An 11,730-nucleotide genomic window follows, 5' to 3' on the forward strand; every position below is an offset into this window, starting at 1 on the left:
GAAAATTATACTATTATCATTAACTACTGTTTACTAAATACCTTCTGAATTCCTCCTATGCTATACATATTATACATATAAGCATTACTAACCATCAACCTGCAAGTCAGCAAAATCCAGACTGCAGGAAACTACTGGATAATCAGATTTCTTCAATAAACTATGCACACACATAAGAGGAAAAGAGAGAAAAGAAAATGAGAGTGGGAGAGAGATATATGTGGAATGGAAACTGAACTAAAATAGACTAAAAAGGCACATTCATCTACCACAGTGTGACTGATCTTATTTGGATCGAGATTTAAGCTCCTTTTAAAAATTATATTTATGATAACCCTGGAAATTTATAAACTGATGGGATATTTGATGACTTTAAAAAATAATTTTTATAACAATAATTATGAGAGCTTTAAAACTGAGAGTCCTTATCTGTCAGAGACACATGCCAAAATATTTATGGATGTAATAAATGCTGTCTGAGATCTGCTTCAAAATTAAACAGCTTGTTTATGAATTGATAATTGTTGAGAATGAGTGATAAGTACATGAGGGATTATTATAATACGCATTTTCTGTATATGTTTGCGATTTTCCAAAGTAAAAGGGTAAAAAAAAAAATCTTCACCATCATCATCATTAACAGTTCCTTAAATATGGGGGGGAAGCACATAAAAGAAATCAGAAAGCTTAAAAAACAAGTAGTATTAATCCAAAAGGTCTAACATTCAATTAATATGCATTCTGGAAAATTAGAATGAGGTAATTATCAAAGAAAAAATATCCCAGAACTAATGAACATTAGTTTTCCAACTTAAAAGGGCATACTGAATACCCAGAATATTTGATTTTAAAAATAAATAACAAGGCACCTCTTTTTGACACATTAAAACACTGGGGGTAAAGAAAAGATTCCGTAAGTTTTCAGAAAAGAAAAAACGACTACATAAATTAAAGTCTTTAGATTTACAAGAGCAACACTGGAAGCTGGAAGGTAATATAAAGCAATGCCTTCAAAATTCTCAGGGAAAATGACTAACCACCTAGAATTCTCTATCAAGAGTGGTATCAGGGCTTCCCTGGTGGCGCAGTGGTTGAGAGTCCGCCTGCCAATGCAGGGGACGCGGGTTCGTGCCCTGGTCCGGGAGGATCCCACATGCCGCGGAGCGGCTGGGCCCGTGAGCCATGGCCGCTGAGCCTGCACGTCCGGAGCCTGTGCTCCGCAACGGGAGAGGCCACAACAGTGAGAAGCCCGCATACCACAAAAAAAAAAAAAAAAAAAAAAAAGAACCTTCAACAAGGGGGCTTCCCTGGTGGCGCAGCGGTTAAGAATCTGTGCCAGCGAATGCAGGGGATGCAGGTTCAAGCCCTAGTCCGGGAAGATGCCACATGCCGCGGAGCGGCTGGCCCCGTGAGCCATGGCCGCTGAGCCTGCGCGTCCGCAACGGGAGAGGCCACAACAGTGAGAGGTCCGCGTACCGCAAAAAACAAACAAACAAACAAACAAAAACTTCAACAAGATACCACTATACGCTTATTAGAATGGCTCAAAAATTCTGACAGTATCAAATGCAGATGAGGACATGGAGCAACTGAAACTCTCATTTGCTGCAGGTGGGAATTTAAAATGAAATAACCACTTAGGCAGTTTCTATTAAAATTAAGCATACACTTCCCATGTGACCCAGCAATCCCATTCCTGGCTATTTATAGATGAGAAATGAAGACATACATTTACAGAAAAACCTAAACACAAAATTTTAGAGCACCTTTTTTCGTGACTACCAAAACCCAGAAACCCAAATGTGCCATCAACTAGTGAATGGAAAACAAAATGTGGTGCTTTCACACAATGGTGTACTATTCAACATTAAAATGGAACAAATCACTGATATGTGGACAACAATGGATGATTCTCAAAAGCATTATGCCAAGTGAAAGCAGACAGACTCATTAGGCTACGTATTGTACGGTTGCTGAAAAAGGCAAAAATATAAGGACATACATCAGATCACTGGTTGTCAGAGACTCAGGATGGACTACAAAGGAGCAAATAGGAAACTTCTGGGGTGATAAAATATTCTATATCTTGATTGTGGTGGTGGTGATGTGACCATATAAATTTGTCAAAATTCAAATAACTGTGTATCTTTTTAGGGTGAATTTTACTATGTGTAAGTTATACCTCAATAAACCTGACCCCTCAAACTCAACATGTCCATCCATTTCCAGTATTTCACATCTTAATAAATATTTTCATACATCTAGCTCCTCAAGGTAGAAATTTTATTAATCATTCTTGATTTCTCTTACTCTCTTCTTCAAATCAATGAATAAGTCCTGTCAACCCTATCTTCTAACCATTTCTTGAATCCAACCACTACTTCCCATTCCCACTGACATCACCCTAATCCAAACCACCACCTCTCACCCAACTACTGCCTCCTAAATGAGCCACCTGTATCCTCTTTTGCCCCCTTGTTACATTCCAAATACTGTGGCCAATGTAAGCTTTCCAAAAATGCAAGTCTGATAATATCATACCCTCTGCTTACAATTCTTCAAAGACTTTTAACTTACAATCCTTATTATCTATCAATTATCATTTAAGAAAAAATAAAACTTCTCTGTGCTTTCTTAATTTATCACTGACTTCCCATGAAAGTCAATAAATACTTTACTAATATTCTGACAACAAAGACTTTTAAATCAGTTACCAGTTCTAAGAGAATAGCTAGGTAATCCAAAGTAAAGATGAAAATAAAGAAGCAATCAGGAAAATCAAATTAATAAGCTATCCAGATTTCTGATAGCAATGTTCTAAAATCTCTTCTGCTTTTAAAGTTTTTCTCCTCATACACATACCTCACTCCTCAGAACACTGAAAGGTGACCTGTCACTAACCTTTCCTTTCTCCTGAAAATCTTAACTTTCCAGTGAGTTTTAGGTACTGAGGCTGAAAGAGCTCCAAAATAACGTGGTACTGCCCCAAAGTATGATGTGTTAACACAGCCTAACAAAATTCCCACTCCAAAAATGTTTAAAAAACAAAGTTACTAGTAATAGCAGAAATACAAAAGATATAACTTTGCAAAGATCAGATGGATTTTAATTTGGAGTGATACTGTGTAGTTCTTCACTTAGACATTTTTCATACAAAGAAGTGACTTGGATAATTACATTTCAGCAGGTAAAGCAGTAACAGAATCTCAAAACATTCCATTTTAAGTCTAGAACTGATGTTGGTGCATAATTGGATATTTTATTTGAAGTATAAACTATTTTAGTAAAATGTATAACCATGTTTAACATACTGATCAGTATGACTACAGCTTAACTACTGATAAACATTTCAGTTGCCTTCCAAAAGTATAATTATCAATAATGTAAATGGCTAAACGCTTAAAGTTGTGAGTCTCTTTTTAGTTAAAAAAACAAAACAAAACCAAAAAACTAGCAAATGATAATTTTTTATTTCAGTATTGATCAGTACCAGCAACAAAAATTTGGCATTCCAAAAATTACCAAAAAGATATAATACTGGGGACTAAAAAAATTTCAGGTAAGTCAACATACCATAGTTAGTTTTCAAAATGACATTCAGGGGGCTTATTGAGCAGGTTATATTCTAAATACACAAAATAAGGAAAATACTTAAGACCCAATCAAAGAGCATTATTAACTTTGCAATATTTTCCATTTCAAGGGCTGTCTCTAGTGTACACTGACCAAAAATGCTACCATGATTTCATATGAAAATAAGCTCCAAGAATGCATCTAAATACTTTCATCTTACTGTACTGAATGTGCGATCCATTAGCTATAGCCAAGAGGTACCTTTGTTAGTTGGAGGCTCAGGGTACAAAGCTTACTGTTGCAATGAGGTTTGACACACAAGCTCCACACCACAAATGTCATCTCCATCACATGACTTTCCTACTTAAGAATTTCTAGTAGTATGCTTAAAAAAAAAAAAGGAGGAAACTGGTGTAGAAAACAGTAAAGAGAAATACAGCAGTCTGTCATCCCAGTTGGCAAAATGTATACTGCAGGATGAAAACCTCAGTCTCAGAAAAAGGGAAGGGGGACAGTGGTAAGTAGGGAATGTACTTATAATACAACAAAAAAGTTACAGAAGACATTTGCTTCCAAAATAAAGCTAATTTGACCAGAATTAAAGACCCTTCTCTCCTCAATGAACTTGAGACTGTCCCACACATCTACACAGACAGTATTTCTTTCCAAGTTTTCACATCGCTCCTATCAGCATGAAGTTTAATGTCTTCTTCACTTGCTTTCTCACTTTTTTCCATTTTTAACAATCTAGGCAAGGAATCTAAGATACCAACCAGCCTTAAAAAAAAAATTCTTTTTTTTTTTTTTGCGGTACGCGGGCCTCTCACTGTTGTGGCCTCTCCCGTTGTGGAGCACAGGATCCGGATGCGCAGGCTCAGCGGCCATGGCTCACGGGCCCAGCCACTCCGCGGCATGTGGGATCTTCCCAGACTGGGGCACGAACCCGTGTCCCCTGCATCAGCAGGCGGACTCTCAACCACTGCGCCACCAGGGAGGCCAAAAAAAAAATTCTTATATACGTATCAGGGTTACGTATAGAGTTAGAGTTAGAGAACCTGAATTTGTCTGAGTCTCTCATGGGTAGGCAAGCCCAGTTTGGCATGCAGGCTAGACAAGGCTATGACCAATAAGCCTTTTCACAAATAATCCAAACATTAAGAGTGCATTTTTTTTCTGGGCCTGACTTTCTCTCCAAATATTAAAAAGGGTTACTCTAATTATCCTCTCTTTGCACAACCCAATGACTTGCAATATTTGTTATCCTATTCTGAGAGCTAAATTAAGTCACATATATCTAAAAACCTTGGATTCATTATTTTGGTAACTTTATACTACATACATTATTATGACTATTAGAAAAGTATGCTCTATTTCTGTCAGAAAATAGTAGTCATAAATAAAAGGGGACAGCTAGTGTAAATGCTATAGTGCTTGATTGGAATCAGAGTTATCAGTGTGAACTCATGGTTTTTAACACACACACAAAGATAAAAAGATATAGAAATAAACATAGACGTTTGTATATGCATGGATTAGTATACATATATAGTTCTCGCTCTGCTCACTGAGCGGGCCTAGGAGCAATGACACCCCAGTGGCAATGAACACACACAGCATCCAGATCTTGGTTTCTAGATACCATTCTCCAATAGAAGGAACCAGAGCTTGGAGAAGTGATTGGTTCCAGGGCTGCAGCAGGGAAAATATGAGCCTGGACATCTTATGATGCCAGAAAATAGAAGTGCTTTCCTAAAGAGGATGGGGGATGTCCAAAAGACAAAGAGCTAACCTGAAAGCCACAGTGGAACAATTTGAGCGATAAAATAAATAATGATAGAATTAGATTATAAACCATAGAGTAAAACAAATATCTATGACCCAACACTGATACAAACGAATTACGGAATAAACAAATATGGAGAAGGGACAGTTCTCCCTTATAGAAGAATTCCAATTAATAAGTGTAGAAGGAAATGAGAAAAATATAAAATTGCTATCAGGTGAACACTACTATAATAATTATTAGAAGCAAGAACTACCAAAGGATGCTGCAATGAATGGGCAAAAATTTGAGAACAGGATTTCTGCACAGTTTCAATCTCCCCCAAGATATCCAGTAATTACAAAGAGAAAAACAGTAACTTTACAAGCAGAGAAATTTAACAGACATGACCTTAATGAGAGTCAACATCACCTCTAATAGGATATACTGACACCCTGTATCCTGTGATGTGACGCACTGAGTAGGACTCAGCATCACTTCTCTAGTATTCCTGCCAAAAACGTACAACCTCAATCTAACTATGAGAAAACATCAGACAAACCAAAGTTGAGAGACATTCTACAAAATAACTGACCACACTCATCACAAGCATGAAGGTGATGGAAGATGAGAAAAGACTATCACAGATCAGAAGAGACTAGGGAGACACATGCTAAATGCTGCGTCTGATCCTGGATTGAATCTTGAGAGAGGTAAAGGACATTACAGGAAAAACTGGTGAGATTCAAATAAGGTCTGTAGTTTAACAGTATTGTAACAATGTTAGTTATCCTCATTTTGATCATTGTGCTCTGGTTATGTAAGCTGTTAACATTACAAAAAGCTGGGGGAAAAGTATACTTGGGCTCTCTGTACTATTTGTGCAACTTCTCTGTAAGTCTAAAATTACTCCAACATTTAAAAAACTTGGGGGGACTTCCCTGGTGGTCCAGGGGTTAAGACTCCACACTTTCACTGCAGGGGGCACAGACTCGAAAATTCCACATGCTGCACAGTGCAGCCAAAACTAAATAAATAAATAAATAAAATTTTAAGTATCTTGTACTTTTTTTCAACTGAAGTAAAACAAAGTTGAAAAATTCAAGGAATATCTATACAGGGTAAATCCAACATTTCGCTATTTGAAAAGCAACCTACATTGGAACAGGACTTAAGTCACTGAGTTAATAGATATTTATTAAGTATTTACAATATTCAGACCTCTCTCTACCAAGTACTAGAGATGCTGCCTTCAAGAAGCATACAGATGATAAGAGAAACAAAAATGATAAACTATTAGCCTGATGGATGAAAAATTCCGACACACAATCAGGCTATAATCCAATGATTAAATAACAACAGTAACATCATTTACAATGTTAAAGAATATAAATGAAAATCCCTTGGATAACTAAGATCTTCAAATAGGACATTAACATCCATACAGTTACAGAGTTCAAGTAGGCTTAACACGTTCACCACACATTTCATAGTAATTAGTGTCTAATGCTTCAGAAAGAAATATTAAATATTTTCTACCAAAGATTATATTTCTCCAACCTAGAAACTAGCTGCTTACTTATCTCAGACAAAAAAGAAAACAAAGGAGGTAACAATAACAAAAATAACCACAAGAATCAAACTGAACAAAACAGTTCATAAACAAAACAGTTCATAAATCAAGAACAATCTCAGAAAAAAAAGAGGTAGATCAATTTACATAGGAAGTTATCTGGCTAAAGACAGCTAACTGAAAATCAAAATGCCAACCAATATAAAAAGTATTATAAATTCAGTAGAGAACACAGTAAGTCTGGATTTTTTAATTCTTCAAAATAACAAAGCTTAAAGCAACTTACAGAATATTCCATCTCCCCTCCTCCAGGTCAAACAACAGGGTTTAACTGCACCCAAAAGTTGTTGCAGATGCTAATATCATGATCTTAACACTACTCACTGCCTCCTCAAAATTTTTAAGAATGAAAGGAACTTCACTGTTCTAGTATCTCCAACAGGCCTTTCCAAATACACAGTAGTAACATAGTTTGAATCTATATACAGATCTTCTTCAACTTAAGATCAGGTGACATCCCACTAAACCCATCAGAAGTTAAAAATATTGTTAGGTTGAAATGCATTTAATATACCTAACCTACGAACATCATAGCTTAGCCTAGCCTACCTTAAACGTGCTCAGGACACTTACATGAGTCCACGGTTGGGCAAAATCATCTAACACAAAGCCTACTTTATAATAAAGTATTGAATATCTCATGTAATTTTTTGACTACTGTACCGAAAGTGAAAAACAGAATGGTTTTATGGGCCCAGAATGATTCTAAGTATATTGGTTGTTCACCCTCATAATTGCTAGGCTGACTGGGATCTGAGGCTCACTGCCCAGCATCACGAGATTATCATACTCCATATTGCTAGCCCAAGAAAAGATCAAAATTCAAAGTATGGTTTCTACTGAAGGCATATCACTTTTGTACCATCATAAAGTTGAAAAATTGTAAGTCAAACCATCGTAAATCAGGGAAGGTCTGTATTCTTTAAGATGATAACACAAAGATTATGCTAACATCTGCAATGCAATAGAAACATCACTGTTAAGATTCAAACCCAGGCAAAGAGCCAGATCACTCTGAACAAATAGTTTGATTATTAACTGGTTACTGAGAGAGAATTCAGTCATACATCTCAAGTATCAATAACTTGTTATGTCTCATGATAACATTCCAAATTTCTGCTTGTTTTTCTAAGATTTAACATCAGCCAAACTTCTTCAAAATATTAACATTCAAGGGCTTGATCTTGTCATTAATTTATCTGAATTTAACTGACACATACATGAAAATGCTGCTTTCAATCATAATCAAACATTATTTTAGCATGTAAAGAAAACAGGCAGATAAGGTGAAACACACCCACACACCCACACACACACACAAACAGTGCAAACTTCTGTAAAAAGCCTCACAAAAATAACAGCTCTTTAAACAACTCCACATTTGCAGTTCCCAAACTCAAAGAGGGCAGGGACCAAATCAGAAAATGTTGCAGTGCCCCAGGACTGTCTCCTCTTCTTTCTACATTCTTTCTTTAGGTGGTTTCATACTGCTTCATAACTTTTAAATACTATTTAATACTCTTAAAAATACAAGGTGTCAAAGCAAGGAAAGTATGCTTCCACTTTTGCCAAGTGGGGAGAAGAATCTACACACATTTGCCTACATGTGCACAAAATATATCTTTGGAAAGATAAGTAAGAAACCATTAACATATTTGGCCTTGACAAAAACTGCAGGGACAAGAAATAGAGGAGATTTTCATTCTATATCCCATCAAACATTTCAAATTCTGAATCAGGTGAATGTAGTTTATATCCAAACATAATTATAATAAACCAAAAGATAAAGGCGGATGACTCCCCATCTCTTGCTCTTACTAGAATTTAAATCTGACGAAGGCAGAGATTTTTGTCTATTTTTTCACTACTATACACCCCCACCGCCTAGTCCACAGCTAGTACTTGAAAACTCTTTGCTGAATGGACGAAGGACTCCCTAACCTCTCCACTGAAGTCCAGACGTGTATATCCAACTGCCTGCTTCTCAACTCCACGTGAACGTCTAACAGGTCCTATGTAACACGTCCCCTCCAACCCTATCCCCATACAACAACCTGCTTCCCTCACTTCTTCCCCATCCCAACACGTGGCATCACCATGCCCCAGGTGAAGCCCCAAACCCAGGAGTCACCCCTGTCCCAACCAACTGCATTCCCATCCAACCATGCCAAATCACTACTTTTAACTATAAAATATATTTCAAAATCTTTTTTACTTGACTACAGTCACTACTCAAATCTGCCACATCCTTCTCACTGGTATCCCTGCTATTCTCCTCTTATCCAAACTCCTTCACAGTCAGATTGTAAACCAGACCATATCACTCCCAGCCTCACAAAAAGGAAATAGCTTTTCAACGTACTTTAAGAATAAAAGCCAAGCAAACTCCTTTGGATAACAGACCTCACATGACCTGACCCCTGGCTACCACCTAACCTCTTCTCTCTCGCGAGGGTCCCAGCTCACCTTCACTGAGTTTCTTTCAATTTGCCGAACCCAAGCTTGAAACCACCTCTAGGGATTTCCATTTACTGTTCCCTCAGACAGGAACACTCTTCCCTCAGACTTCCAAAGGCTAAATCCTTCCTACTTTTCAGGTATCAGGTCAAAAGTCACCTCAGTCAGGTCTTTCCTGACCACAGCATCTGAAGCAGTCTGTCCCAGTCACTACCACAACTCCCTATTTTACTTCCTTTATAGCACTTATGATTCTCTGAAATTGCTTTTATTTCTTAATTACTTTCTGACTTTCCCTTACCTCCCAGAATTGAAGCTCCAGGAAAGCAGAAATTTCATGTGTCTTGTTTATGGTTGTATCCCTAATGCTTCCAGTAATGCTTGGCATACGAATCAGGTGCTTAATAAATATTGAACTGTTAGACAAGGCAAAACTGACTTCAAAGAAGGTCCACAACATTTAATTTAGTGACAAAATGGTGAAGATAAAAAACATGAATAAACTACCTTTCCATATAAAACACTGAAAAAATCACCAAAGGGTGGAGAGTGAAGTAAGAATATTTCAGATGCAAGTGAACATTCAAAGACATAGAAAAGGTATTTTTCACATACTTTGTGCATGCACACTACAGAGATGTTCCCCCAACTTATAAACAGCATCTCGTGGGGGGGGGGGAAGATTAACTCAAAACACTGTGTACATCTGCTATTTCATCTCTGTCTCTTTTGGAAGGGTCTTCCAAACACTAGGGCAAAAGAGGCAAAATATAAACAATTTGTTCAACTGTCTGTCTTGGAAAGAACTGTGAGATTGTAAAAAGGAGGGAGCAGTCTTTTGAGTGTTTTTAAATGCCTATTACGTAGTCGGTAGTAAATGAGAACTAAGTGATTATTTCCCATACCTTACTATGAGTGTAGATTTGGGACAGATCTAGTTCAAAGATGCTTACACTGTAAAGTCAAACAGTCTGTAGCAAATGTTAATCGTTTTTATCTTATTATCAAAATTTTAACTTCCAAGGTACTGTCCTTCAACTGGTAATAGTAATCCCTGGGGAAAGGAGAGGATTTAACGATAACAACAGCCTGCAACTCGCAAATGTTTTATGTACATGCACGTATTTGCGGGGTGATGGGGAATGGTGCAGACGCCCTGGTGTGTAACTAAGTGCTCTTAAGAGAGTCTAAGGATCTAATTTCACCAAACCCTAAGTGGTGAGACAGGTCTAGCATGCACATAGGACACTACTCCCCAGAGCTATCAATCTTCGCTGTCTGCGGAAACAAAAGTGAAAACACTCGTAGTAAAGATATAAGAGACTGATGCCGCCGCCCCCCCCACCCCCAGCAAACACACAGAGCTCTGTGCCCGCGTGAGGACGTAAATAAGCAGAGAACACGCACTCGCACCTTCCCTCCCTAGGAGGAAAATGAGGCCGAGGGAGGGGCGGCCAAGACCGGCTTGGGAGGCCCGGGATGCAGTCCGGGGGCGGCCGGACTCCGGGGCTGGCGCTCCTGGAGCCGGGGTCACCCACAGGGCACCCGGTCCCCAGCCGCCCCTCCATCCCTCCCCTCCCCCTCCTTGCCCCCAACTCCTCTCCCCGCCCCAGCCCCGCCACCCACTAACCGGGAAGGGAAGTTTCCCGGTGCCCGCAACCGGATCCGGGCCTTCAGCGGGTTACCTGCTGCAGAGGCGGGACACGGGGCAGGGGCCAGGGGTGGGAGACAGCCCGAGGGCGCGCAGGACGAAGCCCGGCGAGGAGGGTGGGCGGCGGCGGCTGTCAGCTCCGTCCCTGCTCACCGCGCTGCCATTACTGCGCGCAGGCGCCTCCCCGCCGGCCGCCGCCACCGCCGAGAAGGGGGGGGGCCCGGGCCGGGGCCGTGGCCGGGCACTCACCTGCCGCCGCGGGAACACGGCAGAGCTCCCGGATGGGACGGCGCTGTGGGAAGTGGAGAGGGGAGAAGGGCGGGCGGGCTATGCGAGCTGTGAAACAACTGTCCTCCGATGCCCGGCTTTCCCGAACCGCCCTCGGGGCTCCTCTTCCGTGGCCTCCGACCCCCCCTGCGCCGGCGATGGTAGAGTCCGCGTACGGCGAGTGCCGAGGGCCGCTCTTGTGCGATCGCGGAAGGCCACGGGACCCGTGCTCCGAGCGGCTGCGAGTGGCTCCCAGTGCCCTCGAGCCCTCGCTGTTCGCCGAGCGGGGGACCGGGGACCCCCAAGTTAGGGACTGCTGATAACAGTGTGTCAGAAAAGTGGTCTCAACACAAGGATTTATCCCTTGAGTTCTTTCAGAACTATGTG

The 11,730-nt window shown here is 40.0% G+C and overlaps 1 protein-coding gene across 3 annotated transcripts in view; it reads right to left on the minus strand.

The window, feature by feature from the left end:
* CUL2 (cullin 2) overlaps positions 1-11,455 on the minus strand; it is an 83,954-nt gene extending 72,499 nt beyond the window's left edge. Inside the window, exon 1 of one of the 3 annotated variants that reach the window (XM_022580410.3) lies at positions 11,326-11,455. The gene's annotated coding sequence lies outside the window, so the exon portion shown is untranslated. Of the gene's footprint in view, positions 1-11,055; positions 11,260-11,325 lie in introns of those variants that run through there. The other 2 variants (XM_022580408.3, XM_022580409.2) reach the window with 2 other exon arrangements.
* Between the last annotated feature and the right edge of the window lie 275 nt (positions 11,456-11,730).

Source organism: Delphinapterus leucas, chromosome 2 (assembly GCF_059928025.1).
Source record: "Delphinapterus leucas isolate spDelLeu-1000000601 "Yukka" chromosome 2, BTC_Dleu_Yukka2, whole genome shotgun sequence".
In the NCBI taxonomy this organism is placed as follows: domain Eukaryota; kingdom Metazoa; phylum Chordata; class Mammalia; order Artiodactyla; family Monodontidae; genus Delphinapterus; species Delphinapterus leucas.